This window comes from Vombatus ursinus, unplaced genomic scaffold (genome assembly GCF_900497805.2).
Source record: "Vombatus ursinus unplaced genomic scaffold, bare-nosed wombat genome assembly UNPS02014794.1, whole genome shotgun sequence".
Lineage (NCBI taxonomy): Eukaryota > Metazoa > Chordata > Mammalia > Diprotodontia > Vombatidae > Vombatus > Vombatus ursinus.
In genome coordinates this window covers 23,198,765-23,223,395 of record NW_020954572.1, presented here as the reverse complement: position 1 = coordinate 23,223,395, position 24,631 = coordinate 23,198,765, and the positions used below count along the sequence as shown (strand labels likewise).

Sequence of the window (24,631 nt, the reverse complement as noted above, 5' to 3'; positions counted from 1 at the left end):
TAGGAGATTTCTCCTATACTCTCAACCAACTGTTGCCAGAGTTCATTCTAACCCATGAGGTGATTGTTTCATGGACACCTTTGGCAGTCTGGTAAAGGCTAAGGACCTATTCTCAGGATGTTTTTAAATGTATGAAATAAAGACTCAACTTTGAATCCTATCTCAGGCATTTACTATGTGACCCTTGGCAAGTTTAAAAAGGAAACTAATTACATTGAAATACAATTTTTAAAATTTTTTTTCAAAAAAGTTTATAGAACCCAAGTTAAGAATCCATATAAACAATGGTGATGCAGGCACTTTAGAAACCATTTAAAAGAATAGCCATCTTTGAGATGAGGCTGAAAGAATGGAAAAGCCATGTTTAAAGTTGTAAGATAAACAACTTACAGAAAGGTCGTTATTTCCTTCCATTTTTTCAATATCTGAAAGAATCATTAGCCAGCACAAAAAGTGTGGAATGGACCTTCTTAGCCAGCATGGACCTTCAGAATATTTTAACAGCAAAACAAAACAAGACAGGTCCTTTCTTCTTTTCTCCCCTTTTTCCTTTGACAGGAATGAAACCAGCAATATGAAGTCTTCACCAGAAGGGATAAAGAGGAGCATTAAGGCAAAAGGACATCTTGAGAGAACTTCAGATGGCAGGACAGGAATGATCATCATTAAAAGAGTGACCTGGTAGTCAAACTGATATGAGGAAACTCGTGAATCAACTTAATAAAAAAATGCAAAGGAAGATAGGAAAAACTCCTGTGGAATAATTTGTTGGATCTGAGAGAGTAGAAATAAGTACAGGAGTTAGACTAATGGAGTGGGAGCAAAGGGACCTGGGTTCAAGTCTCAGCTAAGCTATCAAGCAGTTCTATGGACTTCTGACAGACTAGTTCATCTTTCTGGGCTTCCATTTTGTCAGTGATATAATGAAGAAGTTGGACTACATCAAAGATCTAACCTGGGGCCCGTGAATTTTAAAATAGATACAGATAACTACTTTTTTACATGTTAGCAATGTTTAATTAACTATATATTCTTTTTAATTCATTTATTTTTAACATTGGTTTAAAAAAAGAGTTCCAAATTCATTTCCTGCAACCTCTTCTCTACCCATCGAGAAATCGTGCAATATGATATCAGTTATATGTGTGAAATCATGCAAAATATATTTCCATGTCAACCATATTGCAAAAATTCAATAAAATTAAAGCAAAAAGATTATACTTCAATTTGCACTCAGAGTTCATCAGTTCTGTTTCTGGAGGTATATAGCATTTTTCATCATGAGTCCGTTGGAATTTTCTTGGATCATTGTATTGATCAGAGAAGCTGTCTTCCACAGTTGATCATCATTATAATATTGCTATTATTGTATATAATGTTCTGCTGTTTCTGCTCACCTCACTTTGCATCAATTCATATATGTCTTCTCAGGTTTTTCTTAAACCATTTCTGCTCATTATTTCTTATACAACAATAGTATTCCATCACAATTATATACCACAACTTGTTCAGTCATTCCTCGATTGATGGGCATCCTTGCAATTTCTAATTCTTTGCCACCACAAAAGAGTTGCTATAAATATTTTTTGCACTGTAGCTCTTTTTTTTTTCCTTTGGGATGTAAACCTAGAAGTGGTACTGCTAGACCATAGGGTATGCATAGTTTCATAGCCCTTTGGGCATAGTTCCAAATTGTTCTCCAGCGTGGTTGGACCAGTTCACAGCTTCATCAATAATGCCTTAGTGTCTCTATTTCCACATCTCCAACATTTGTCATTTTTGCTTTTTCTGTTATGTTAACCAATCTGATAGGCATGAGGTGATGTCTCAGTTTTGTTTTATTTTGCATTTCTCTAATCAAAAGTGATGTAAAGCATTTTATATGACTAGAGATAGATTTGATTTTTTCTTTTGAAAATTGCCTGGGGCAGCTAGGTGGCACAGCGGATAGAACACCGGTCCTGAAGTCAGGAGGATCTGAGTTCAAATCTGTTCTCAGACCAAATACTTGACCCGTACTAGATGTGTGACCTTGGGCAAGTCACTTAACCCCGATTACCTCACTAAAAATTAAAAAAAAAAAGAAAATTGCCTGTTTATATCATTTGCAGAATTTATCAATTGGAGAATGGCTCTTGTTTTTATAAATTTGACTCATTTTTCTATATATTTATCATGGAAACTTGCTGAAAAATATTCCTTAGTTTTCTGCTTTCCTTCAAATCTTGGCTGCATTTGTTTTGTTTGTGGAAAACCTTTTAAATTTCATGTACTCAAAATTATTACTTCCCATAATGTTCTCTATCTCTTGTTTGGTTGTAAACTCTGCCCATTTTCATAGATCTGAAAGGTAAAGTTCCCCATGCCCCATTAATATGTTTATGATATCACCATATATGTCTAAATCATGTACTCATTTTGACTTTATCTTGGTATACAGTATAAGATGTTGATCTATGCCTAGTATCTTCTAATATCTTCCAAACTGCTTTCCATCTTCTCCAGCTATTTTTGTCAAATGGTGAGTTCTTGCCCCGAAAGCTTGGATCTTTGCATTTATCAAACATTGGATTTTTAGGATCATTTATTATTATGTATCATGTGCCTAATCTATTCTACTGATCCACCACTACTTCTTAGCCGATACCAGAGTGTTTTGATGACTACTGCATTGTAATATAGTATGAAATATGGTGTTGCTAGGCTGCCTTCCTTCACTTTTATTCATTGATTCCCTTGATATTCATGACTGTTCTTCTAAAGGAATTGTTATTATTTTTATATATTTTTATATATTTATTATATATCATTATATTTTATTATTTTTTATAATTTTTATTTTTATTTCAATATAACTAGTTTCCTTCACAATCCTATCTATTATGTTTTAGGCATTTAAAAACATTCTGAAAAGAGCCAAATAGGCTTTAGCAGACTCCCGAAAAGGTCCCAAAAAGGTTAAGGACCTCTGAACTATACAACCTCTAAATTTGCTTCTTGCTCTAAAGTCTATGATCTTTGCAATTTGAATATTAGTCCAGAGGCACATCAAATTAACTGAATAATAGCCATAGTGTGATCTTGGCATTACTAATCCTGGATCTGCAGTCCTAGCTCAGGCAGAATTCATAAGAGGATAATTTGTTCTCAGAGTAACTATGGTCCATTGAATATTTATGTAGTATAAGTTCCATGCAGAGAGATTCTGGTTCATTAAAAACAGTTTTGCCTGGACACACTGCAATTGAAAAATTCAGCAGTCAATTTATGCTACTTCCCTCAAAATAAAAGGCCAGTTTTCTTTCCAAGGCAATATATTAGGCGAGTTATTGCCTAAGATTAAGCTACTGCAATGATAATACCTTGTAAATGAATAGTGCTTTCAAACTTCCAAAACATTTTCATGCCCATTATACCACTGGATCCTTTTAACTCCAACTATGAAAAATGGGTAGCATTGTTATTCCTATTGGAAAGACGAAGACACTGATGCATAGAGAGGATTTGAAGTTAGGGAAATTAGGTCCCAATATTGACTTTACATGATTTAGGGTGATGGACTTGGGGTCAGGAAGGCCTGGCTGGGTTCAAACGCCACCTCAGACACTAGCTGTGTGATCCTGGATAGATGAGTCATACAACCCCTCAGTGTCCCATAAAGCCCTCTAAGACTATAAGTTATGGATGAGTTGCCAATCTCTATTAGTTATGAAGGAATGAATAAAGGAGTGTAAGCGCTTACTATGTACTAAGTGCTAGGGATGCAAATAGACAAAGCAGGATAGTCTGTACTCTGGAGGAGCTCATGCTCTAAGAAGAAATTGTAGTGCAGTGGGGAGTTCGAGGCCTGCAGGACACAAAAGGCCAGAAAAACTACACTCCTGCCTGAACCAGATTACAATGTGATTGGGGGATATTTAAAAAAAAATTTTAAATACAATTCAACATAGATAATGTTAATTTGTGGTTTTCTAAGTCAATATGCAGTGCAGGGATATGTTTCTATTTACACCATTGGAGTGGCAGATAAAATCAGTCACTGAATTTGAAGATAGGAAGACCTAGGTCAAAATCCTGCCACAGACATTTACTACCTGTGTAACCTTAGTTTACTTAACCTCCTCATATCTTTTCAGTCTTCTTACATCTTATTCTACCACCATCAACCCCCAGTGATCCAGTGACAGTGGCCTCCTTGCTGCTCCTCAGACCAGACTCTCTCTCTCCTGACTCCAGGCATTTCCTCTGGCTGTCTCCCATGCCTGGACTGCTCTGCCTCTTCACCTCTGCCTCCTGACTCTCCTGACTTCCTTCAAATACAAACAAAAATTCCATCTTCTATAAGAAGCTTTACTTGATTTCCCTTAATAATTTCCCTTCCTTCTATTCATTATTTCCAATTCATCCTATATGTAGCTCGTTTGTATATAATTATTTCCATGCCATCCTCAATTAGACTGTAAACTCCTTGGGAGCAGGGACTACCTTTTTTTTTTTAAAGGCAATTGGGGTTAAGTGACTTGCCCAGGGTCCCACAGCTAGTAAGTGTCAAGTGTTTGGTCTAAGGCCAGAACTGAACTCAGGTCCTCCTGTTTTCAGGAGCAGGGACTATCTTTTGCTTTTTTTGGTGCCCACACACTTAGCACAGTGCCTGGTGCATAGTAGGGGTTTACTGAATCCTTATTGGCTGAATAATTTCACTTCTCTGGGTCTCAGTTTCCTCATTTATAAGAACTCACACTCTGTGCTTCTGCGACTTGCCTAAAATCACCCAATTAATTAGTGGCAAAGTCATTTGGTGCTCTTTCCACTAAACATCATTGACCATACTTGTGCAGTGCTAAAGAACAGAATCGTGTAAGCAAGACTTATTTTCAAACACACTTCTCCAGGTGTTGCTTGGAATAAGAATTGCTTGGCGGTTTTTACAAAACAAGCTTAGTTCTATAAAACTTTCCCTTAAAAGCAATTAAGAGAATATCAATTGAAATAATTAAAACTAACCAAAAAGAATAGCTCAGATTTATTTATGTAATACTTTATATTTTAAAATAATTTTGTATACATTTTCTGATTTTATTCTCAGAACAACCCTTTCAGATAGGGAATAGGGGGATATTATTATTCCCACTCCATAGAAGAGGAAATTAGGGTTCAGAGAGGTTAATACTTGTCCAGAGTCATGAAACAAGCAATAAGTAGAAGAGAATTTAGTCATGCTAAGAACGTAGATCTTCTGACTAGTCCAACTTTTTTTTTTTATAGAATACAGTGTCCCTTAATGTAATCTATCTGCATACTAACTTCACTAGCCCATCATCACAAACACTATTAATAGTTAGCATTATCACTAATAATATCCAGCCTTCAAACAGAAAAAAAACAAAGCCTCTATATAAACTGAAATATTTATAGCAGTATTTTTTATGGTAGCAAAGAACTAGAAACTACGCAGATGTCCATCCACTGGGGAATGGCTAAACAAATCAAATGGAATGGAATATTACTATGCTACAAGAAATGGTAAATACAATGAATAGAAAATCATGGAAAGGCTTGTGTTAACAAATGCAAAGTGAAAATCCAGTGTAGTATAGTGTTCTGGGCACTGGACTTTGAGTGAGAAAGATCTGGGTTTGAATCTTGCCTCAGATACTAGCTACGTGACTCTGGGTGGCTCAGTGTCTCATTTTGTCTGTTGCTCAGTTTTCCCATACTTGCTTCCAATCTTTGCTTTACTAAGATTTGGAAGCATTCTTTACATTTACTCTGTTTTGTTTTGTTTTGTTTTTTTTGTTTTGTCTTGTTTTGTTTTTTGAGGCAATCAGGGTTAAGTGACTTGCCCAGGGTCACAGAGCTAGTAAGTGTCTGAGATCAGATTTCAATCCAGGTCCTCCTGATTCCAGGGCCAGTGTTTTATTCATTGTACCACCTACTTGCCCCTATATGTACTCTTTTATATGGCCTGCCTTGACTTTTTTGGATACTCCCTAATTTAACATACAATTTAGTCCCCACTAAATCTGGGCCTGGTGAGATAAGGCCTGATGAATCGAGGTCATCTAGAATGGAGGTATTACTAGAAAAAAGGAGGCATCTTTCAGTTGTTAACATTTTTGGACCTCCTCAATTCAAATCTTACCGATTCTGTAAAGGGACAAGGACTTCAGTGACTGCCAAAACTTTCACATGACTTGGAATAAGGATGGTGAGAATCTGCTTCCAACCCTCAGAATGAGTCAACTATAAAGATTCTAAGAAAAATAATCTTATAAAGAAGAACAATTTGAATAGAACAGATCGGAAAAGGGAAGAGGGAAGATTCACATGGGATTGTCTCTCTTCCCTTTATGTCTTCTCTCTTTCCTCCAGAAGGCAGTGGATCACTATTCTTTCTCTCTACCTAGGTGCCAATCAGTCAATCAACACACGTGGTAAGCCCCTACCACATACCAGGCATTGTGGCATTGGAAATTTGAAGACTAAAATTAAATAATCTCTGCTCTCAGGAAGCATATATTCTATCAAAGAGGACAGTAAGTCCATAAATAAATATATGCACAATACATAGAAAATGAAAACAAGGATATTTTTGAGGGGAGGTACTAGTTTGACAGTCAGTCAGCCAATAAGCATTTGTTAAGCACCTACTATGTGTCAAGTACTGTGTGCTAAGCACTGGAAAATACAAATGAGACAAAAGACAGACCCTGCCCTTGAGAAGTTCACAATCTAATAGGGGAGACAATAAGCAAATAAATATGTACAGACAGGCTATATATGAGATAAATTAGAAATAACTGAGAGAGAGAAGGTACTAGATTTAAGAGGGATTGGGAAAAGCTTCCTGTAAAAGATTGGATTTTAGTTGGGACTTGAAGGAAGCTAGTAGGTGTTGATGATGAGGGAGAACATTCCTGGCATGGGGGACAGACAGAAAAAAAGCCCAGAGCCAAGAGATGGAGTGTCTTCTTTGTGGAACAGAACTGGCTGGGGGATTAGGAAAGGATTTATATAGTAGGTAGCGTCTGAACTGAGCTTTGAAGGAAATTAGAGCTCTCCTTTGGGGATCACTGGCTTTCTTTTCTGGTGAACAGCACAGAACCTGGCGCTGGGACAGGTAAATAAATTCCTTCTTTTTTCACAGGAATGCTTTTGTGTTTATGTCTTTAGAGTTATTGCTAAAAAATGTATTCTCAATTTGCAGAAATCATTTTTGGTGGATTTATATGTTAATATGGAGCTAGAAATGTACCTGAAAGTTCATGTGCTTACCAGCCATCATCAAATACTTCTCTTTTTCTCTCTCCACATACATAATAAGATATACACTCGTTGTGCATACATATACATGTGTATATATATATCCGTTCTCTCTCTCTCTCTCTCTCTCTCTCTTTCTCTCTCTCTTTCTCTCTTTCTTTTTTATTCTATCAGCCCAGTATAACATACTACTGACTACTTCCTAAAATATTCTGGGAGCTATGAGAAAGGATAGCTAATTAACCTCCAATCTCATTACCAGGGAGTATAGATAAAAGTCTAGCAAAGAATCTGTGCATGAAGTTTTAAACAGTAATTATAGGGGCAGCTAGGTGGTGCAGTAGATAAAGGACCGGCCCTAGAGTCAGGAGGACCTGAGTTCAAATCCGACCTCAAACCAAACATTTGACACTAGCTGTATGACCCTGGGCATGTCACTTAACCCCAATTGCCTAAAAATTAAACAGTAATTATATTACTATTGGTAGTGGGCATGTATATTGTCTGGAGCAAACTTTCATGAGTTTTGCTGAGTTCCAAGGACCATTAACTGTCCTTTATAATGGTTAAGGATGGTCATCAATCAGTCAATAAGGATTTTTTAGGTACTTACCATGGGCTTGGCTCTGTGCTAAGTAGTGGGAATACAAAGAAAGGGAAAAAAAATAACCTCTGCCCTCAAGGAGCTCACATTCTATAATAAGGGAGAATCTGTAAACAACTAAGTATATAGAAGATATATACTAAGTAGATGGAAGTTTGTTTTTGTTGTTGTTCAGTCCTATCTAACTTTTTATGACCCCATTTGGAGTTTTCTTGGCAAAGATACTGGAGTGGTTTACCATTTCCTTCTCCAGCTCATTTTACAGACAAGGAAACTGAGGCAAACAGGGTTAAGTGACTTGCCCAGGGTCTGTAGTCAAATTTGAACTCAAGTCTTCTTGACTCTAGTCTGGTACTCTATCCACTGTACCATCTAGCTGCCCTAGATGGAAGGTATTACCTCCAAATAGCTTTAGGGATCTTCCCAAATGACTAGGTTTAACTGTTTGTTATATTAAGTTTCTAATTTCCTGCAAAGGACCCTGGACAACAGGAATCAAGATATGTGATTTGAAATCTTAACTTTATCACTCTTGCAAAGAAGTGGAGAGCTTTATGCCTCTGAATCCAATTGTATGCATACATATACACATGTAAGTGTCTGTATACAATTGGATTCAGAGGTAGAAATAATAATTTTACATACACATATATACGTATACATACACACACAATGGTACAAGATCAGGATGCCCTCAGTGGTTGACTGAGGGCAATGATATGGAACAATAACTTAAGAATTGCATATACACAGAGCTTTGCTTATTTATACTGACTGGTGGTACTTTCAACCAACTTTATCCATAATGGATAACACATGAGGGGAATAACACATATGAGAAAAACATATCAGTCATATGGTTCAGCCATAGAGATCAGGAATCTGAGTGAAATACCTTCTCAATGAAGTTGGGCCAAATTATTTGTTCCACCTTCCTTACAAAGTACAGAACATACTGTATAGATTAATCAAATTCTACTTCCTTACTATTTCCTACTGGGCAGCCTTGTCCATACCATAGTGGAATGCCATTCCAAAATTTGTGGTTTGTCTAAAACCAAGTTACTATTGGTACAGTGAGTGGTTTGGGTTTTTTTAATGCTATGCTGAACAAAATGTAAATACTAGAAGGTACATTTGACTGAGCCCATGGGAAAGCAAGAACCAGAGACACACCCACCTGAGTACATATACAAACATTATACACACATACATGTGTGTGCACGTATATGTGTACTTAAACTGGGAACAAGTACCAGAGAAGACATTGGGTGGGCTGTATTTGTTTTGTAAATTCATTTCATGAATTTGGCCCTTTATTATAAAGATCTCAAAGGGCTTTTTAAAGAATTCAGTTGCAAGGATCCTTGACCTCTCTGTACAGATAGGTCAGCAGAAGAAAAAATAGAGGTGACTCACCTAAGCCAACCCAAAGATGGAACCCAGAACAAAATTTATGTCTCCTGTATTGGATTCTACACACTAGAACACTCTTTCTGGATATATTCAAGTTGATTGCTTATTAAATATAAGCCGGTATTTTAAGTCTGCCTCAGTGGAGGTTGTCTCTGGAGTCACGAAGACCTAGGTTTGAGTTCCACTAGCTACACGACCTTGGGCAAATCATTTAATTTCTCTCAACCTCAGTTTCCTAATCTGTAAAATAAAGGAGATAGATTCAATGGCCCCTAAAATCCCTTTCCAACTCTAAGTCTGTGATCCCATGATCTTAAATCATGGTGCAGTAGAAAGAGCAATGACTCTGATAACAGAAAACCTAAGTCCAGATTCTGCCTTTGATGCTTGCTCCCTGTGTGATCTTGGGCAAGTCTCTCAAACTTCTCTGTAAAATGAAGGAACTGAACCAGAGGGCCTCTGAGCTCCTTTCTAGATCTTATTTGTTGTTGTTGTTGTTGTTGTTTATTCATTTCAGTTGTGTCTGGCTTTTTGCAACCCCATTTGGGGTTTTCTTAGTAAAGATACTGGAGTGGTTTACCATTTCCTTCTCCAGCTCATTTTACAGATGAGGAAACTGAGCCAAACAGGGGTAAGTGACTTGCCCAGGATCACACAGCTAGTAAGTGTCTGAGGCCAGATTTTAATTCAGGAAGATGAGTCTTTCTGACTCCAGGCCCACCACTGAACCACCTAGTTGCCCTCTATGATTCTATAAATTATCTCAAAGGGAAACTGAGCTCAATATAAATGCTTAATATTAAAGAGATTTTAAACTACTTACAGTTATCCATGAAAAATTATTGATATAATTTTAGGGAATTCCTAAGACAACCCTTCTCAATTTATTTCCCCTGTGAGTCTTTTGCATAATAGTATTGAAGCTTCCAATTAAGATTTAGCTCTCCTATTCCCTAGGATTGCATAGTAAGCCATGAACACTTCAGTAGATGTTAGTTGGTGAGATTAGCTAATCAGGCTCCTGGGAAAACCATGGAGATCACTATATTATTCTCCAATCTCCTTTTTCAGTGGAGATACTAAAGATCCTCATTCTAGGGTTGTTGAAGATATAGGATTCATCAAAGAAAATCCATTAGGCCTTCAAATCAATTTATGTGATATTAAATTGTGAGGCCACTACTGGTATTTGATACTGTGACCATTTTTTGCTGAATCAAAAAAGGATACAGGGTGCACAGATAAGAGACTGATATAGAATTTACCTCCTCCTTCTATGCTAGGAGAATAAAGAAGAAGACAAGAGACCAGAGAGTTTTTAGAAGAAGGATGTCAAACTTAGAAGTCTCTCTCTGCCATGTTAAAATTCCCTTCCTTCAAAGAGAGCATCCCTTCAAAGAGAAAAAAAAAATTGGGAGATAGCAATTAGCTCTCCTGGGGAGTCTGAGCCCATGACAAGCTGGATTCCACTGCTAAATTGCATACAAGCATTGGGGAAATGCAACAAAATGCAAATCGATTTAGATGAGCTATAATGACCAAGTTTTCCAAATCAAAACTTGGAGTAAATGGTTTGACAAAAGATAACGCTTTTTCAATGGCTTGTTAAAAGTATGGTCTCTATCTTAAAACTGACATTCTACCCCAGCCCCAGGTTAGGGAAGAAGATTTGGAATCAGAGAACCTGGATTCAAATCCTGATTTTGCCACTGTGTGACCTTGAGCAAGTGACTTAACTTTTCTAGGCCTTGGTATTTTCATTTGTTAAATGAGGGGGTCAGACTCTAAATCTTTGATCTCTAGACCACATTTCTTCAAAATGACATTTCCTAGGGATGGTCCCAATTTTCACTAACGTTTGATTTATTGTTGATTGATAGCTAGAAATATACTAGGCATTCTTATGGGTTAGTCTTTGTATATGAAGATCTATGTGTCCTTCATATACACAGCTAATACTACTGCTACATCCATAGGCAAATACTATGATTTCTTTTTCCCTAATAGTAAGATTAGATCTATGCTCATCTATTTTCACCATTTTTCAGCCACCTAAGGATGAGTGATGTACATTTTTAATATGGCTGCCTGGAATTTGGTTTATAGGATCATAAGATCATAGATTGGCACTAGAAGACTTAGAGTCATTTATTTAAAACCTCCTCATTGGGGGCAGATAGGTTGCACAGTGGATAGAGTACTGGCCCTGGAGTCAAGAGGACCTGAGTTCAAATCTGGCCTCAGACCAAACACTTGACACTTACTAGCTGTGTGACCCTGGGCAAGTCACTTAACCCCAATTGCCAAAAAAAAAACAAAAAACCAAGAAAAAAACCATCCTTGTTTTATATTTAAAGAAACTGAATCTCAGCAAAGCAAAATGATTAGCCCCAGGTCATATAGGTGGTATTTTCAAGTTTGTAAAGCATTTTACAAATACAATTCCATTTTATCCACTCAATAACCTTGTGAGGTAGGTGCTATTATCAACCCCATTTTACAGATGAGGTAACTGAGGCAAGCAGAGGTGTAATGACTTGTCCAGAGTCACACAGCTGATTAGTGTCTATGGCAGGATTTGAACTCAGTTTAGATCCTCCTGACTTCAGTTCCTGCACTCTATCCACTGTGCCATTTAACTACCGAGTAAGCGACAAAGTCTATTCAAAACCAGGCCTTGACTCCAAATCCAATACTCCATATATTACACATTACTTCACAAAATTCACTAGGTCTGCCTGGTAATTTAACATCCTGAATACTGTTCTCTAATTACTCTCCCCTTGAGGCCACAGAACAGGTCCAGCTTTTTTCCATCAAGCCACTAACACAGCAGAGAGGTACCTAAGATAAGGAGTATTCTATGTCTTCTGACAATTATTCTTCTCTGCTTACATTGAGGACAGTTGAAAAAGACTAGTCAAATTACTATAGAAATGTTTCCTATTCTGCACTATTCATATGTTTAATGATGTTCTTCTTTGGACTGTTTTTTATTTGTATATCTTTTCTCCCCGGTGAGATTATAAACTCTTTGAGGTCAGGGCTACAGTCACGGCAGGCATTCCATTGTTAGCATCATAGTATTTAGAAGGAGACTTACATAGCATCAAATCAAATTTCATTCTACAATGAAGGAAACTGAGACAAAGGAAGGGTAGCTGACTTGTCTTAGGTTAGGCAGCTAGTGATCAGCAGAGCAAAGAGTTAAGCCCAGGATCTCCAATTCCAAATGCATGGCTTTATCCAGTACACCAAGTGGCTGCTTCAATTCATGTTTGTTTAATTCAGAAAATGCCCTTGACTACAAGAATCATGAGATGTGAAATAATCTAACGGGGGAGGGTGGAGACTTCCTTTGAGATGACTAACTAAGAGGTCTTCTCTCAAATAAATGTATAAATAAGAAGAGAAAGACAGCAACCAGAGAGCCTCAGAAGAGAATAACATGTAAGATGAGGAAAAAAGAAAAGGAAATGAGCAAGCAAAACTAGATTTGGAATAGCGAGCTAGAACTCTATTTATATAGTATACTGGTGGTTGCTAAACCTAGGATCACAAAACACTGAAGAAAATAATCATTATTCCATCAGAATCATTGGGAAGACAGAATGGAAGCTTAATAAAAAAGGGAAAGAGCGGGCAGCTAGATGATGCAGCGGATAGAGCACCAGCCCTGGAGTCAGGATGTTGTGAGTTCAAAGCCGGCCTCAGACACGTAACACTCACTAGTTGTATGACCCTAGGCAAGTCACTTAACCCCAATTGCCTCACCAAAAAAAAAGGGGGGGGGGAAGAGATAGCAACTCATGCAATGCAGTATAATAAATTCCAAATGGATCAATATTCTAATTTTTAAAAATATGTTCAAACGGGAAAACATTGTACACAGTAACAACAACATTGTGCAATGAGCAGTTAGGATAGACTTAGCTCTTCTCAACAATACAATGATCTGAGTCAATTCCAAAAAACTCATGATGGAAAATGCTGTCTATATCCATAGAAAGAACTATGGTGTCTGAATGTAGATTGAAGAATGATAGTTTTCACTTTTTTGAGTAGTTTTTCCCTTTTGTTCTGTTTCTTCTTTCACAACTTGCCTAATTCAGAAATAGTTTAATATGATTGCACATGTATAACTTGTATCAGATTACTTGCTGTCATGGGGAGGAGGAAGGGGAGGGAAGGAAGGAGAAAAAAATGGAACTCAAATCTTATAAAAAATGAATGTTGAAAACTATCTTTACACGTAATTGGAAAAAAATACTATTTACAAAAATATTTTAAATAAAAAAATATGTTCCATAAAATACAGAAGTCAGGGTATCATTATTCTTTCCAAAACTGTGGAAATGAAATAAATGTCTAAGTAGCTGAGACTTGGAGGAAATTTTAAGAGATAATATAGATTAATTATATAAAGATAAAGCTTTTGCACAACAAAAAGTAATGTTTTCAGAATCAGAAAGAAAGAAACTGGAAAAAATATCACATCAAATATATTTGATAAGAACTTCACATCCAAAATATATAAAGAATTGTCATAAATATCCAAGATTGAGTCCTTATCCAATGGGTAAGTAATTAAAGGAAATTGAAAGAAGAAACACACATTTTCAGAAAATTCATGAAAAAGTTCAGAATTTCTAATAGTGAAAAGCAAATTAACATAACTAAAATATCACCCAATACAAATCAAATTGGCAAATAGAAAACAACAAAATTCAGTATTGGTTTAGCTGTAATAAAATAAGATTCATATTACTATACATTAACCATAGAGACATGAACTGGTCCAACTTTTATGGAAAGAAATATAGAATTATAAGAGTTACCAAAAAGTATATACCCTTTATTGCAATGGTCACACTATTGGGAACATGTGTCCCAAGAGGCTACTGGTATGTGGGGGAGCAGGGGGACCAGGGGGAGGGACAGGATTTAGGGACAGAGGAGAGACCTATATGTACAAAATATTCACAGTCATATCATTTGTAATAATCTGAAAGAAAACTCAGTGTTCATTAATTGGGGAATGGCTAGACAAATTATGATAATATTAATGTAATATAATATTACTGTATAATAGGAAATTATAAATATGATAAATATGCTCACATGTTCATCTAAGCCAAACCGAACAATGTACACATTGAAAGCATGTGTAATTAAAGACAAAAATAATAGCAACACATCATGTGTATACAGGAAAGAAGGCCAAAAATGAAGACAAAAACAAGGACTGCATAAAGACTATTTTGTTCAAGTCTATATATACAAATTTTCAGGGTGGAGCTAACTATTTGGGAAATAAAGTTTACATACATGTATAATCATTTGCAATTTCTTGGAGTCTTTGCTTTCATTCTGCATGCTCATTTTTTCTTATTTTCTTATACTATTTAAACAGATGTACTTCTCAATTAAAATTTAAAATAAAATTATACTTTAAAAAAAAAGCAGACAACTTTCTGTCATGATCAGGAAATATGATTCTTCCAAGACCTTTTAAAGCCAAGATCCCAAATATTCCCATTGGTAGGGTTTTTCTTACCATCAATCTTAAGTGAACAAGACATTTCATTTTTGGTTTATGATCTTTGTACTAATATTTTAAAAACAATCCATTGTTTAGCACAGTTTCTTGCACATAGTAGGCCCTTAAAATCCCTTTTTTTTTTTGATGAGGCATTTGGGGTTAAGTGACTTGCCCAGAGTCACACAGCTAGTGAGTGTTATGTGTCTGAGGCCCAATTTGAATTCAGGTCCTCCTGATTCTAAGGCCAGTGCTCTAACCACTGTACCACCTAGCTGCCTCTAAAATCCTTTTTTTTTTTTAACTTGACTTGAATTATGAAATATTTTGGAAACATCAATGGATGTATTTTCGTCGATATGGCAGCTCAGTCCAATAATGCTGATCCTGTCTATATTAACAACAACAAAAAAAAAAAAAAAAACACAGTTCAGAATTTAGGTTAGGTATAGTCGTGTCCCTTATGGATAAAAATAAAAGAAAATCAGCTCATCTTCTTTTTGCAATGATACATCTACTGGGTCATGAAACTAATACCCTCTGTCACATAAAGGGGAAAATAGAGCCCACTGTCTTACCATAAATACTTTCCTAATACCCTAACTGCCCCCTAAGATTTAACTTCCAAATGGAATACAATTTTTATCTAAATTTACTGGGGAAGAAGAAAGACAGAGAATAGGAGATACTATTTTACAACCATAATATTAGAGAGATGGGTACCCTCCCTTCAACCCAGCCAATTGTGACAGGTACCTTAGAAAAGGTGATAGTAGATATCAGAACTAGGAGCTGTTCAGCCTTTCAGCCCCTTCTAGGATGTTTCCAAAATACACAGCCGACACCAAGACTCTTAGCCAGCATTTGTCTCTCCAGAAGGGATGAGTCCAATGAACATTTGTTCATTCCCAATATTACCCTCCAGTTGCCTTCAGAGAAGTCATCTTCATCAACTTCAGAGAAATAACCCTTTTCCCAGTATTCAGTTTCCAGGGTCCTGAGCCAACCACTGGACATATCAACACCATTTCCACTTTCTATCCAAAAAAGAATTCCGTGGAAGCCAAGCAGATATGCCAAAGCCCTTTGACCTCTGGCTCCCTCCTTGGCTCTGATGCAACCTAATCTCTAATCAGAAATTTATTTTTTTTGTTTTCCATTTTATCTCCATAAATGGGGATGGCATAGCATTTTGTGGGTTGTTGGCTAAGAAATACAAAGTAAGTAAGTTTCATTTTTCTTATTTTCTCTATGAAATATTTTGTTCATCATGAAATCTTTATTTTATAGGGTCAGTAGGAACCTAATCTAGAACTATCGCAAGGGGAATGCTTTGTAAATTGCAACTAAAGTAAAGTGAACTTTTATCCTTAGCTCCTCATCTATAGAATGAGATGTTGGACCACATGGTACCTAAGGGGACATCTCTAAATGTGGAAAAGAATTATATCAAAATAGCTTGAGTGGGCCTATGGTGGGTGGGAGGATTCTGTTATTATCACTTTCAGAAATTATCTTATGCTGCAGTGGTTGTAAAACTAAATACTGTATCCCTCATGAAGATACAGTAATTCATGGCAGCATATGAGACAATAGGGTCAGTCTCTGGGAAGTTCCCTCTTACTTCCTTTGTCAGAGACAGGGAGAGGTCTTTGCGCTTGAGTTTGTGGTGAAGGATATTAGTGAAGAGAAAGGAGTCTTTCCCACCTAAGCAGAGTCAATTTTATTCCTTCCCTTGGTGAAATAGCTATGGGAAGAAGGTTGTTTTTTTGTTTTATTTTGTTTTGTTTTATCTTGTCTTGCTTTTTCCCTCCACAGAGAGGAAGGGGTAATGGGTATCTTTGCCAAACTCATGACTACACAGAATGGATAGCCAAGTTGGAATTTTTACCAGAGACCAAGAGCAGGCCAAGTCAATGATGAGTAGAGTCTGAGGAAAGCCAAGACAATTTGGAGGTTCCTTCAAACTGGAGTCTGGAGGCGTGACTTCAAACTACTTAAAATGAGATAAGCTGCAGACCAGTGGTGCACAGGTAGATAAGCAGACAAAGCAGGAAATCCTAGATACAGGACAGCTCTTCTCTGAAGTCTTCAGTTTGAGAATCATTCGGAATTACACCAAGTCTACTTCTTCCCTGTTGAAGGGTAAGTGTTTTGGAAGAGTTGTTTCCCAAGCTATTTGGAGGGAAGGGAGTGGTAGAAGGATAACATCTTTTTTTGAGAATACATACATGCATTGTTTCCATTACTTTATCACTTACTATTACTTCAATTACATATTTTACTGTCCCTTGCTCCAATGATATTCAGAGATCTTAGGTTTAGATCTAGAAAGAACCCCAGAGACCATCTAGTTAGTCCACACTCCTCATTTTGAAGATAAGGAGCCTAGGCACAGAGGAATTAAAATGATTTGCCCGAAGGTCACAGAGTTACAGAGTAACAGGTCTGGGATTCAAACTCAGATTCTCTGACTCCAAACCCAGTGCCCCTTCCACTGCACAACATTTCCTAACGTTGTTCCTTGTCAGCATTTGTTAGCATGCTAAACAACTGAATATCTGACTTCCAATTATTTCCAAAGATTACATTGGATGGGGGTGAGGGAAGATACCAATATCCTAACACTCTGAACCCCCATTGGTGAGGGTTTGCAGTTCAGTGGGTACAGAGTATGGCACCTATGTGGCCCCAAGAAGAAACCCTGGGATCCTCGTGAGTAAAAACGCAATGCAGAAGGGTAGAAGTAAAAGAGCTGGCACACCTAGACATGGGCAAAAGCAGCAAAGCAGTGACTTTAAGCAGGCCCACTATTGGCAGTCCAATACTCAGAGGAGGCTTCAGAGACCATGCTTGAACATAGGATAAAGGGTATTTACTCTCTCTTCTCTTTTAGATTTCCGGCTCGTTGTAGGCAACTCCTTGAGTCTATAAGGAGAGTTAAAGGTCCACAGGTGCACTTTGGCTGTATTTATACATTTATTTGTATACTCAGTCATTCAATCATTCAGTCAGTCATCTATCCAAACTTTTCTGTCATTCATCCAGCAATTATTAAAAGCCTACTTTGCCCCAGGAACTATGTGAGACATTGGGAATACAATGACAAAAGCAAAATAGTCCTTACCCTCAAGGAGTTCTTGGAGGGAAAGGATGGGGAGGAACTTCAGGAGGTGTGGGAAGAACAACAGGTACACAGATAAGCAAATATAACATATACAAAGTGGGGAGATTGGGAAATGGCCCTTGAGAGGAGACTTGAAGGGAGTCAAGAATTCTGGAAGTGTCCATGCAGAGGTAAAAAGGGAATGCATTCTAGGCACAGAAACAGGGTGAGCAAAGGTAAGGAGGTGGGATATAGAATTCATGTATGGGGAACTATAGTACATAGGCCAGTTTGGTTGGAACATATGATGCATAATATGAAATCAATTTGGAAAGAAAAGTTGGAGCCAGACTGTAAAAGGCTATAAATATCCATCAAAGGAGTTTGAATTTTTGGCTAGAAGGAATCAGGAGCCAATGGAGCTTCTACAGCAGGGGCAGGGAACCTGCAGCTTCTAGGCCACATGTGGTCCTCTAGGTCCTCAAGTGTGGCCTTTTGACTGAATCCAAACTTCACAGAACAAATCCCCTCAATAAAAGGATTTGTTCTGTAAAACTTGGGTCTCAGTCAAAAGGCCACACTCAAGGACCTAGAAGGCCACATGTGGCCTCAAGGTCATAGATTCCCCACCCCTGTTCTAGAGCATGGGAGTGACCTGGTCAGACCTGTACTTTAAGAATATTGGTTTGGCACCTGGGTGGTAGAGATATTGGAGAGGGGAAATACTGGAGGTAAGGAGACTGAGTAAAAGGCAGCCAAGTGAGTGGAGAGAAAAAGAGATTTGAGAGAGATATTGTGGGGGTAGAATAGAGGAACAAAAGAATGCAATTGGATAGAGAGTTGGGTGGTTTGTTTGAATGATGGATTGATTGGATATTTCGCCCTTCTAATCTGTTCTGCCAGTTATTACAAAACTAATTACCCTAAAATGGCACTTTTATCAGGTCACTCTCTTCCTCAAAAACCAAAATGGCTCCCAATCAAATCAAATCCAACCTCCTCATCTTTGTCCCCGAAGCACTCCATAGCTCTGCTATAACCTCATTCCCCACTGTTTTCTAGAAAACTGCTGATTGGAGCATGAAGTGATACATGCATCGTCATTTATAAAGAGAGTTGGAGTAGAATAGAAAGATCAATAAATGTAGAGTCAAAGGAAGGGAAGGACCTGGGTTCAAATCCTCCCTCTGGTACTTCCTAATGATAAGACCTTAAGCAAGTCATTTAAAATCTCTGGGCTCCAATTTCCTCATTTATAAAATAGGGGAGTTGATCTAGATGACTTTGAAGATTCTCTCTGGCCCTCTATGATCTGGACAGGTCATTTAGCCTCTCTGAGTCTCACTTTCCTTATTGATAAAATAAGCAAGTTGAACTAGACAGCCTTTAAGGTCCCTACAGATTCTGAATATAATATTATCCTAAGGGCCAATCCTGGGATCTGGATCCTGACCTTCATGTATCCAAGGCCATCATTTTATCCAGTGTACCATAAGGCCTCTGATTTTGTATTTGTCTTATTTTTTCAAAATGAGCGTTAGCCCCTTAAGGGCAGGAAGTATCTTAAACAGCTTTTGTACCCCTGTAACGGCTAGAATAATACTGTGTATAAGGTAGGCATCCAAAAGTTCTCAATGGATTGAATGATACAAAGAGTACCCTCAAGTTTCCTCTTCTTTTACCTCTCCTAGATAGAGGCATATAATCTGGATGGTTCATTTCCCTATAGGACCCTAAGATCTCTCCTAATTACTTTAAGTTTTTAATCATATCCCAAGGGCAAGTAGGGGGTGCAGTGGGTAAAATGCCAGGTCTAGAGTCAGGAAGACATGAGTTCAAATCTTCCCTCACTCATTTACTAGCTGTATGACTCTGGGCAAGTCACTTATCCTGTTTGCCTCAGTTTCCTCATATGCAAAATGAGCTGGAGAAGGGACTGACAAACCACTCCAATGTCTTTGCCAAGAAAATCTCAAATAAGATCCCAAAGAGTCAGCTATGATTGAAACAACAAAATCACATCCTAGTAGCCCTTTCATCAAAACTATAAACTAAATAAATGCCTGGACTCAGCAACTAAATATTTTAAATGCTCAGACTTAAAAAGCAATAGACCCCAGGAACCCCTAACCTGGCAGATCAGATAGCATGCATCACAAGCAAAGGCTGCCCACGTCATGGCCATTATAAGTTTGGTAGCATTGTTCCTTGTTGGGCCAGGTCCAATTGTGAAATACCCAATGAGATTCCTCTTGGAGAAATTGGCCCTAGCCAGGCTGCTGAAAATGTCAGGAGTCCCTCCTGTCCCTAGCACATGTAGTTACTTCCAGTTCCAAATCTGTGCTCCATTCACTCCTTCCAGAAAAAAAAAAAGCCATCATTCAGAATGAGAGCAAGCAAAACAGGACTGAGCTGGAGAATGAATAACTTCAGACTCCTTATGCTTCCTTTAAGCCCAGACAAGGTTGATCTCAGGTTCAGATCTCAGGCAGGACATGGCTATGGAGCAGGAAAAGTGTCCATAGGGCAGTAAGGGTTTTGAACTGAGTTTTAAAGGAATCCAGGGATATCAATAATTGGAGATCAGGAAGGATTGCATTCCATTCCATGGAAGGGGAACAGTCAGTGCAAAGGAAGACAGAGAGAGATTGTGTCATGTAGGAGGAAGAGCAGGTAATCCAGTATGACCAGTCATAGAGTGTGCAGAGAGGAGTAGTACATGAGAAGATTGGAAAGGTAAGAAGGGGCTAGGTCATGAAGAACTTTAAATGCCAAACAACTGACTTTTTATATTTGATCTTGAAGGTAATAGGGAGACGTTGAAGAATATTGAGCAGAGGAGTGATCTGGTCAGGTCTGTGCTTTAAGAAAATGACGTCAGGGGGCAACTATGTGGCGCAGTGGATAGAGCACCATCCTAAAGTCAGGAGGACCTGAGTTCAAATCTGGCCTCAGACCAAATACGTGACGCTTACTAGCTGTGTGACCTTGGGCAAGTGACTTAACCCCAATTGCCTTAAAAAAAAAAAAAGAAAAGAGAAGAAAATGACTTTGACTATTTTGAATGGAGGATGGATTGAGTGGGATGAGGCTTGAGACCAAGGAGGAGGCTACTGGAATACAGGAAGGCCTTCCTAGTATCCCTGGGAACCATTGTGTAGGCAACCGACTACTCTATTAACTCCTAAAGTCAGCCTTGTCATTCCTGCTGCTGGTGTAGTTCTCTCTGTGTGAGGATTTGGCTCCAGAGAAGACTACATGACCATCACTAATGCACATACAATTATTATCTGCCTCTCTGACACAGCAGCAAAGAACACATCTCAAGTGGTGGTGAGTAGTCGTTTGCCTCCTAACTCAAAGACAAGAAGAAATGGACTGCAAGTGACCTTACCCTTTTAATCCTCAAAGTGGGGTACCCTTAACCCCAAAGTGGAGGTTCAACCTTGCACCAGATTCTGGAACCAATCCAATCCCCAGACAGGGGGAATATAGGAGTCCTGGGGCAGCAGTTCACTGTCACAGCAACAACTTAGCCTATTTGTTGGTACAGCTCCTAGCTCATATCCTAGATCCTAGTGAGGTGGTACAGGGAATAGAGCAATGGACTTGGACTTAAGAAGCCTTGAGTTCAAATTCTGCCTCAGACAACGTGACCCTGTGAAAGTCATTCGACGTATCTTCACCTAAATTTCCTCATCTGTAAAAGGGGGATATAATAATAGCACTTTTCTCCCAGGGTTGTGAGGATCAAACAAGATTGTGTGTGTATACATATATATGTATATAAATATATACATATATATATAAGCATATTGCAAACCTTAGAGCAGAACAGAAATACTAATTATATTTTTTTATTATTATTCTCCAGGAATGTACCCTAACTGACAGATGGAAATCACAGACAAATTTGCTGCTAGTATGAGCTTTTGAAGCATGGGTCTAATTTCAAAAATGATGTAATATAAAAAGGGAAAATAGTCACTTGGAAAGTCTTCTGACCATTACCATAGTTTAAGGAATAGGAATGAATTTTGTTTTTACGCTGTTTTCTATAATGCAAAACCCCAGATATTGAATTGCCACCAAGTGACAGTTTATAAGGTATTGTGGGTCCAAACGAAAGGACACTTTTCCTTTAAAAAAATGACAATCTGCCATAGCAAGGGGATAATGTTCTTTATCTTACTATTATTATAGGGGAAGAAAAAAAAAAGAAGCAATCTGAAGTACAATTAATGTCTGTCCTCCAAAGGCTGGAAGTCATCAGGAATGGAAGTCCTGGTAGATGAATTCACTACCACAGAGTTGCTGTTTTCTGTCTCAGAGGTTAAGAGAGGGATGGATTCATCCAACTCCTGGAGTAGAGAGCTGAGAAAAACCACAAAAATGTCTTCAGAAGCAGCAACCTCAGAAGAGTCAAGTAGGAATTAGAGTAAATAAGCCTGTGGTTGGCATCACCATCCAAAGACAAAAAACAAGGAATAGCAAACAAGTGCTTCAGTTAACGAAGGAACGGATGAGCACTAAGAATTAACAATGACAGGGATGACTACAATGAAAAAGTCCTTAACTTAGCAATGAAGTTCTTCTATCTTATTGTTAATAATAAGTCATAGATAGGACCTGGGATTTTCACATCTTACATGTTGGGTCCCCAGAAAAGCTACACCAAGTTTGAAACAGGCTAGATCAATTCAAAACAATAGTTATTGAGCCCCTACCAGTGTGTGTATTTTTAACAGCCAGACAGAGGGTACATTAGCTCAAAAGAAAAGATATTTTATCAAACAAAATAATAAATAAAGTTATAAGCATAGATCAGAGTGTATATGTAGGGCACAGTCTTTCATAAATTATCACACCGAACTCTGCTAGTCTCATTTTGGTTTCATCTCTTCAAGTCCATTTATTGATATCCTGTTACCAGCTATTAAGTTGTGGTGACTAGAACATCTCTCCCTGACAGCAGCTGAGTTCTTTTAGTTCATAAGAGAGGCTTTGAGGTACCACACCTACTAGGAACAACCAACCTAAAGTTAGCCAGAATGCTCTCAGTCTATGATTAAATCAATTGTATTAACTGACTGTGTCTGGAACCAATCCAAAGTCCATGGTCAGAAACAACTATCTTAATTAAGGTTAGAAAAGTCCTTGGAAATTCTATCAAATGTCTAGTATCTTGTGCTTACACATACACACACACACACACAGACACACACACACACACACACACACACACACCTAAAAAAGAAGCATTTTGATGACTGTGTGAAAAAAAATCATGCGCAGTATAGATGCTGGGCCACCCATTCCATCAGAAATCAAAAACCAAAAATATCCATAGTTACATTCTGTGGAAATGGTTGCAGAGTTCTTATCTGTAGAATTCACCTAAGTCATTAAGACATCAGTAGGATATAAAATTCTTGAAGGTGGGTATTACTTTGTTTTTATCTTGCACTTTAAGACAATACCTGCTATTTAATAGATGCTAATTGAATTAAACTGAAGTAAAACCTAAGGATTTTGATAGGTGAAGAAACTGAGGTACTACATATTAAGCTTGTTTAATTTACCTGAGCATACACCTGGTAAGCTCATGATTAGAATTCAAGTCCTGGTGCAGTGGATAGAGTGCTGGGCCTAGAGGCAGGAAGATTCATCTTCGTGAATTCAAATCTGACTCCAAACACTTACTAGCTGTGTGAGCCTGGGCAAGTCACTTAACCCTATTTGCCTCAGTTTCCTCATCTGTAAAATGAGTTGGAGAAGGAAATGGCAAACCACTCCAGTATCTTTGCCAAGAAAACCCCAAATAGGGTCACAAAGTGTCTGAAAGGACTGAAAACAACTGAAAAACAACAATAACCTGTACTTCTGTGCTTACTGTAGTAGGGGATGGATCTGCCTTTCAAGCTGATAAACACATGGCAAGAGGAAATGAGCTAGACCCGGTCAGAAAGAAGGAACAGGATGCCCAGGTCCTGCTGAGACCCCTGCTTATTTTCTTCACAGATGCATGAGAAATCTTGGCTTTTTTATGTCTCTCCCCTAGCTGTTGCTCCCTGAGACTAACAAAGGCTTCATAGAAAAGAGGCAGGTTTTGTCACTCAAGCAGATTTGGTTGACCTCTTATTTCTGATGTCACAGGTGGAGAGCTGTTAAATATTGGCTAATATGGGAGACCTAAGAGACCTCAAAATAAATAATGGGCACAAACACATGGCATGGAACTTTACAGAAAAGAGAAGGAAAAGGGGGCAAGCCCAGTGTCAAGAGACAGCCTTACAGTACTCAGAGAAGCCCATAAACTTCAAGGTTTTGTTATGCAGGTTTAATGCATTTCACACCAAATTAATCTGTATCTCTGTCCCTAGAGACACCTGGATCATAAAAGATATTCTTCCTTGTTTATCTCCAGTTTCAAAGTTATGTGCATGGGTGGGGGGGGGTACATCTTAGTGGTCATAGAGTCTAACCCTCTCATTTTACAGCTTAGGTAACTGAGGATGAGAGACTTGTCCAGCATCACACCACTAATTAGTACCTAAGGTAGGATTTGAACTTAGTTCTTTCTGACTCCAAGTCCAGTATTCTTGAAATTTGACAACTTAGATGGTCAGTGAAGGAGGAGACACTTCTGCAGTCACTGCTAAAAAACACCTGAGATTCCTAGCACACACAATCATTGCCTGAC

General features: G+C 38.0%; 1 long non-coding RNA gene across 1 annotated transcript; it reads left to right on the top strand.

Moving 5' to 3' along the window:
* Positions 1 to 7,038: 7,038 nt before the first annotated feature.
* Positions 7,039 to 22,776, top strand: LOC114048939. Its single transcript, XR_003569821.1, has 3 exons — positions 7,039 to 7,120; positions 16,641 to 16,967; positions 22,132 to 22,776. It is a non-coding gene; the product is annotated as an uncharacterized LOC114048939 (long non-coding RNA).
* The last annotated feature ends 1,855 nt before the right edge of the window (positions 22,777 to 24,631 follow it).